Genomic DNA, 7884 nt, shown 5'->3' on the forward strand with positions numbered 1-7884 from the left:
GAAGACCTATTAGAAACAGTTTCTCTGCTGGAATACTAAAGTTGTATGCATTTTGCCTAATTGAAAAAACAATAACATTGTTTGTTCATGTGTATGCATGTATACATACATACACAAATATTCATTGTTGAAAATGAACTTAACTACATGATTATGGTTAATTTTTAAAATTGATTTGCATGGATTATACAAAGTAAAACATAGTATGATGAAATAAATGTCCTTCATTTCAGAAATATTTTCTCAATATTCCTCAGAATATCGTGTAAGACTGGGCAATATTATTATACAATGCTCATTTTCCCCAAGTTACTGAAACATATAGAAAAAAATGGAGTCACAGATTAGTTCTCAGTTTAATGTATTATGTTACACTATCAAAGCCTATTCACATGGTAATCTTCCAAAGTTTTCTTAAAGGTTGTCTGTACTAGTTGCTACCATGGCTGAACAGAATGTTTAACAGCTGAACTTTTTTTTAAAGTCTGGTTACAGTTATATCATTTTTTCCCCATTTACTTGAGATAAAATGAAAGAAGCTAAGTGGTAGCATTTTTTTTAAAGAATCACCTTTCTACTAAGTTTTATTCTCTTCTATGTTACATAAAGTTCTTGGGTGTTGTGCTTTTTTAGCATTGATGAAAGATATAAAAGTCATTAGAATGCAAAATAGCTATCAAGATTTTATTTTAATTTGGGAACTGGTTGTTGTGCTTTCATATAACTTTGTCTATGTGGATTTTATTTTACTTCAAATAGATAAATGTGTGTGTGTGTTTCACACAAAAGTATGTACATGCACAAAGACTTGCCAACAAGAAGGTCACTGCTTTTTTGGTAGAACAAGAGGGTAGAGCAGCAGGAAAATTGACCAATGGGGGAACATTATAGCCTTCAGTCCTGAGTAGTTTGCAAGTTTACTAAGGTGTCTCAGTCTGGATAAATTTTTCTTAAGTTATTTAAAGTCTAGCTGCCACAAGCAGAGGGCAGGAGCAGTTTAAACAATGTTCAGATTTTTCCTTCATCAGGTAGAATAGCAATAGCAGTTAGTTAGACTTATATACAGGTGTCTCAAACCCAATTAGTACAGGAAACTCCCTCCCCCATCCCCAGTAGATACATCTATGGCAGCAGAAATGATCAAGGTGCTAACTCAAACCACAAAGTAGGGTCATGATTGGTGTGAAAACTCAAAGAGTTTCTGGGAGGAGACACTTTGAAACTTGTATCACCCATTCTTGTGCCTAAAACAAGACAGGCTAGAGAGTAGTGGTGGGTTACGACCGATATGCCCTAGTACGCTCCAGGTACCGTTCCGGTATGGTGCTCCAGAGGGCCCACCTGCCCTCCTTACCGGTATTTGAGGTTTTCGGGGCTTCCGCGCATGGAATGTACGGTGCCTGTGCGACGCTCTGAGCAGCTGGAGCATCGCGGAGGCGTCATGGGTGGTAAGTACACATGACACGCTACACGCATTCATGTGGTGGACGTCCGGCCATTCATGTGGTGGACGCACCGTACCAGTTGCAATGGGATACGGAACCCATCACTGCTAGAGAGGCAGAGTAAAGCACCATTTCCTGCCTCCCATTCCCCTAATGTTTGCACCAGAGGACATCTGCAACCCAGCTCACATCATTTTTTCAAAAGCCTACTTTATTTGAGCTTACTCTGTCCTCGCTGAGCACAGCTGATATTCGACTAATAGACATTTCAGTGTAATGTAAAAAACGTATGTATTTTTTTAGAGGTATGTACACCATTTAACCACAAGAAAAACTTTTGAACTACATTGAAACAAGTTCAAAGACTTTTCTGGACAGGAATCTCATTCCTTTCAAGTCAAAAATAGCCCTTTGAAGATAAAGTTCTGTTTATTTAAAAACTGTTCTGATGTGATAGCAAAATGTTTCCAGCCTCTCGGATAAATTCCACTAAATGCTTACCGCTACATCTCAGTCTTTTATATCAGTCTTAATGAAATGATTTGAGATGTCACTGAAAGCATAGCTTTTTTTATCCTTAGATACTAGCACAGTCATTGTTTCTTACATCTTACCTTCAAGTGCTTTCACTCTTTCGGAAGCTGAAAATGATCTTAAAAATACTGATTCATCTCCAGAGATCAATATCTCCAAATGAAGATAAAAAAAAATATGGAGGGACATTGTTTACATCTGTGGTATCTAAAGCCTAGAGCCACAATTAGGATTGCATATTGAGATACAAACTTGGTGAAGGTTTGCTGAAAGTTATTTCCCATGTAGTCTCCATTTCAGAACTACAGTTCCCTGGAGAAAGGGAATGGCTATTATGCCAGGGAGGTTTAGATTCTGTGAAAACATAACTCCCATTGTTGGACCATAGTTTAAGCAAGGCAAAAAAAAAAGTTCCTGAGAACAAGATAGCTCCAAGTTTAAGAAAATGTCATGTCAGCCAGTCATTCTCAAAACATTTAATCTCCATAAATATTATTTCTTGGAATGCAGAGAAACAAAAGGCATGTGCCCTGGTTAATAGCACAATACTTAAGCCAAGAAAACCTTAATAGCAGAAATACAAACATTCTTCACTTGTAATAGCCACCAAATTATTATTGTGCTTTTAAAATGAGAGTCCATAGATCCAACCAAAATAAGCAAAAACCTTATTGGACCTCAAAACCTTAAAAGCTCTTTGAAACTACAATAATAAAGGCTTGTTAAAAATGAGACAAGAAAACATGGTACCACATATGTTAAATACTCTAAATATTTAGATTTCTGCATTATTGATGCTTTTGGCTAAAATGAGAAGAAGTAATTCTGTGTATGAACAGTAACAATGTTCCTTATAGAAAGAAAATGCTATTGTCTGAATAACTTGTAGGTTTCTATTTAGGTAAGATTCTGTTTCCATGCTTTATCTGCATTGGATCACAAAGCACTGTTTATGTGCAGCTATGCACTCAGAGCCTTGGCTGTTGTGGCATCACAGATCAATCTTTTTTTTATTATATATCCATTTTCATTTGACTGTAATTATTATTTAAAAGTATTAATACAAGTAATAATCTTGAACAATACCTGCCCACACCAGTGGGAAAAGAAAAAATCAAAAAGAAAAGGCAAAAAAAAAAATAGGACAAAAAACAAACAAACAAACAAACACGACAGGCAGGGAAAAAGAACAAAACACAGGTGTCTATTAAAAAAAAAAAGAAGTATATCAGCTGGTTACAACATGCTTTGGTGCTTCTCTTCCATTAATTCATATTAATTCAAATATCTTAACTCAAATGTTTACCATATTAACATCATTATACCTCCAGTTTTAATTACCTATAGTTATTTAAATATCCTTCATCCTTAGCTATATCAGAAAATTAATCCATAACACATGCTGACATTTCATTTACTACTTATAAAGTCCTCTATTTACATCAAATCCTCATATCCTATTTTAGCTGGACATCCATAATATTTAGTTATATCATATATCATAACATTTTCCCAGTGTTGATTAACATTTGATTGTATGTATTTTATTTAGTTTTTATAATAGTGATAGTTATTGTAATTAATACTCTTTATGTATAATCCAAAAATGTTTTCTCATATCCAATTGTTATTTATCATATCGACTCCACATTATATACATTACTATCAATATCAATTATTATTCAGCTATATCTGTTACAAAGAGAGCAATTAGATTAGCTAGATTTCTTCAATCTATCAGCCAATTCCACATTATATACATTACCATCAATATCAATTATTATTCAGCTGTATCTATTACAAATTAAAATAATCAGATTTAGCTAATTTTAAGTTATATTCCTGCATCTGTCAGCCTGTGTCCCTCCAACAGCAAAATATTCTTAATCCAGTTGCCATTCGTTGAATAAATTTACCAAATGTTTTTATAAGCAAGTCCAAACAAAAATATCTTAGCACCTTTTGGCTCTGAATGTCAGTGATGAAATAATAATGTTGTCCCGGGCTTGTAAAATTTTTCAGATTGACTTTAATTCTCCAGGGTGGAGTTTCCATTTCTCCTGCACTCTGTCTCTTTAAATGAATCTTCTTTGTGGCTCCCCCCCTCCTTTCTTCCTCTGAGATAGACCAGACGCCATTTCTCACATTTTCCATTTGTATTTCAGGAACATTCAAACATTCAACAATCACAGTTTTTCCTTCATATTTTAAAATCATATGATCCAGTTTTCTTTCCAATTTTTGAAAAGAGTCAAAAAGCTCTTGACATGCGGAGAAAAGAATCTGAAATGAGGCTTCGGACGCCATGATGTGTCGTAGTTAGAAATTCCAAATATAAACACGCTGAAAACTGTGCAATCTTATCTGATCGTAAACACAGCCAGGTAGTAAAGATGTCAGATCGTGACAGGCTAATTAGTAGAAAGTTAACTTTACGATCCACTTAAAAAGAGTCAGTGGGGGGGGGGGTTTGCCGAAGCATTCCTTGAAGTATTTAAGAAATAAGGTCGCCACCAGCCATAAATCCATTAGAAAAAGACCAATTCGCCGCTAAATTCTTCTATTTTATGGTTTCAATTGGTTTAGGCTTTTAGCGCGGACCGTCTCTCTTGAGTAATAAAATCAGCTTACCAGATGACATCACTTCTGCCATTCTTAGGGGCAACCTGCAGTTTCAGTTAGGACGCAGCTAATCCAGAAAGGAATTGGCACGAGGAGTTAATACTCCCCCCAGAGACTTTGCAGGTGTCTCTGAGGTCCTGGGTCTCTCCTCACCTTCACTGTCGTCTCCGGGACAGCTAGAGTTCAAAGAACCTGTCCAAAAATCCTTCGGAATAGAGGAATTTCAGGAATAGCCTGAAACTCCGTCTTCTCACTGCTAAGCCCCGCCTTCCACAGATCAATCTTAATCATTTCTGCTTTTAACATGTCACAAAACCTTATTTCAGCACAAAATCTCTCAAACTGTGAATGGCACAAAAGTTATCTGTATTCTGAAAAATGATTGTGCATGAAAGGTAGGGCACTTGGGCTGGGTCTGTTATACAAAGCAGACTGTGTTTTGTTTGGTTTTCCCTTAAGCACTAGTACTTCTTACAGATTTTGTACATTGAATATAGTCAGATGAATGAGTATTGTTACTTAACAAACAGATTCTAATAGAATACGTAAGAGTACTCTAAAGGAACACTCAAATGTTAATTAACAGCTACAGTGCTTCAGAAGTGCTACGTTTTGACAACTTTCAGAAAAGCAGTACTGTACTATATAATCAGAGCAACCTGAAGCTCCTGTAGAAGGCTATTTCATAAAACACGCAATAGAAAAGCGACATCTAGTCTTGGGTCTAATAACATGGCAATGGGAGGCTATCAACAATTTTTCCCACATATATGCTGGTGACCTACTAAGTCTTATTGATAATTATACATCTTCTATGCCAACACATATACAGATGACATCACTTCTGCCACAAGATGTGTGTTGAAATTGCCAACACATATACAGACCAGTGGTGGGTTCTGGATGGAACGGCCCCGGCGTCACCCACATGGACGGGCACTGCACACGCGTGTGCATGCGTGTGTCACACTTACGTGCGATACTTCCGCAAGCCTCTGTGATGCTCCAGCTGCTTGGCAGAACGTCGCACAGGCACCGTATGTGCCATGCATATGCGCGGAAGTGCCAAAGGCTTAAAGCACAGGTAAGCAGCTCGGGCGGGTGGGTGGGCCCTCCGGAGCACCGTACCGGAACGGTATCCAGTGCTCCGGGCAGGCTCCGATACGCCCGTAGCCGGGCCTACTGCCTGCAACCCACCACTGATACAGATTCAGTCATAGTTTCAACTTGGAAACTCAGCATCCTAGACCAATATGGATCCAAAAAATTCCTGGAAGAATCCCTAGACACAGTGATAAACCACATTCATACAAAATGAAAAGTTAAGGAAAGAGCAGAGCACATCCTCTCCTTCAGCCGAAATCCAGATAAGCAGGGATTAACACCAGGCACACAAGCAGAAAACAATACTCTAATCCAGTGGTCCCCAACCCCCGGTCCGCGGACCGGTGCCGGGCCGTGGAGTACCTGGCACCGGGCCGCGCAGCGGCCGGGGGCCATGATAGCTGATCTCCCCCCCGCCCTCTTGCTCTGCTCGCCCCGGGAGGGAGGGGGCGGCGGTGGCGGCCTCGGCCCGAACTTGGGATGCTGCTGGCGGAGGCTGCCTGGGAGGCGAAACTTTGTCCGCGGACTCGCCCGGCCCGCCTGCCCCGTGGAATGACGAGGGGGGGAAGGAGGGGGCGGCGGCGCTGCATTTTCCTCCCAAGGAGAAACTAAGGTTGCGGGGGGGAGGGGCGCAGCGCGGCCGTTTCGGGGGAACTTGGGGAGCTTTGCCGTTCCGAGAGGCCGAGGGAGGCTCCGCTGCGGGAGGGAGGGGAGGGCGCCCGCCCGCCGCCGGCGGCTCCCTTCGCCCAGCCTGGCACCACAGTAGCTCTCCAGGGCTGTCATTTTGTCGCCGAAGCGAAGGCGCGCACTTGGCCTGGCGGCCGCTCGGGCTGAAACGACGCGGAGCCTCGTGCTTCCCATGGAGGGGAGGGGGCAGGCGGCCAACCTCCCGTGTCGCCAGGCGGTTCGCTGACACTTCCGAGAGGCGAAGGCTTCGGTGCGCCAGGCCTCCCGCCCAGCCCCGAATGCCAAGCCGACTGCGGCTCCTTCGACCCGCCTGGTGAAGCGCCCGTTGCCGCCCCCCGACCGAGTCTGCTTCTTCCCGTTTTATAGCTGTGTATTCTACTCCTTGTGAAGAGTCAAATATGGTGTCAAGATGCGTATTCTGTAAACTCTGGGAATGCTCCATACTTCATGGAGGGATATGAGTTCCTTGAATGTGTTGCATGGAGTCTTGCGGATACAGGCTCAAAAGGAAATAGAGAAATTCGGCTATTTAGAACTTACTCAGAATGTTCACCTAAGAATAACGCAGGTTTATGCCAAATTTTCATGTACTACTCTTGAGAATGTTGTCAAATCAGATTTTACTTTTTAAAACATTAAAATAGCTTAAAAGAAGCAACCTAGTTAATATTCAATAAAATTTTACATTTTACAGCGCGCGCGAACAACGCCCCCCCACTCCTGCGCGCCCTCAGCGGGCCACGGTAAAATTATCAAAGGCTGACTGGTCCGCGGCGATAAAAAGGTTGGGGACCACTGCTCTAATCAAGCAACTACCAAGGATAAAACCATATCTCCAACAAAATTGGCAGGGCAACATAAAGATAAAGGTAAATGTTTCCCCTGTCCAGTCATTTGCAGCTCTAGGGGACAGTGCTCATTTCTGTTTCTTAGCCATGGGAGGCAATATTGTTGAAGACATTTCTGTGGTCATATGGTCTGCATACACTAAGGCACACAGAATCAGGGGTAGTATTCACTTACCTTCCCTACCACTTCACAAATGTCCACGCATGCGTTCCGCCTTCCGCACATGCGCTTTGCCTAAAAAAAGGGCCTAAATGGGAGCTGAGAGTGGGTGGGCGGGGCTACCTGCAATTTCCGCTACTGGTTTGGCTGAACCGGTCAAAACCAGCAGAATACCACCTCTGCACAGAATGCTGTTACCTTTCCACCGAAGTGGTATCTATTTCTCTACTTGCATTTGCATGTTTTCAAACTGCTAGGTGGGCAGGAGCTGGGCAAAGTAAAGGGAGGATACCCCATCCATCGCACGACACGTGGGTTTTGAACCCGGGCTGTCAGTTTTACAGCTAACAAGCTCAGCATCTTTAACTGCTGAGCCATCATGCCTCCAAAGAAACCTACTGTGTATAAACAGGGAGCAAGCTACACTCGTACTGATGATGTTATCTGATTGGGTAATAAAACATCTGCAATCAAACAACCAAGC

The sequence above is a fragment of the Thamnophis elegans genome, chromosome 4, assembly GCF_009769535.1.
Source record: "Thamnophis elegans isolate rThaEle1 chromosome 4, rThaEle1.pri, whole genome shotgun sequence".
NCBI lineage: Eukaryota > Metazoa > Chordata > Lepidosauria > Squamata > Colubridae > Thamnophis > Thamnophis elegans.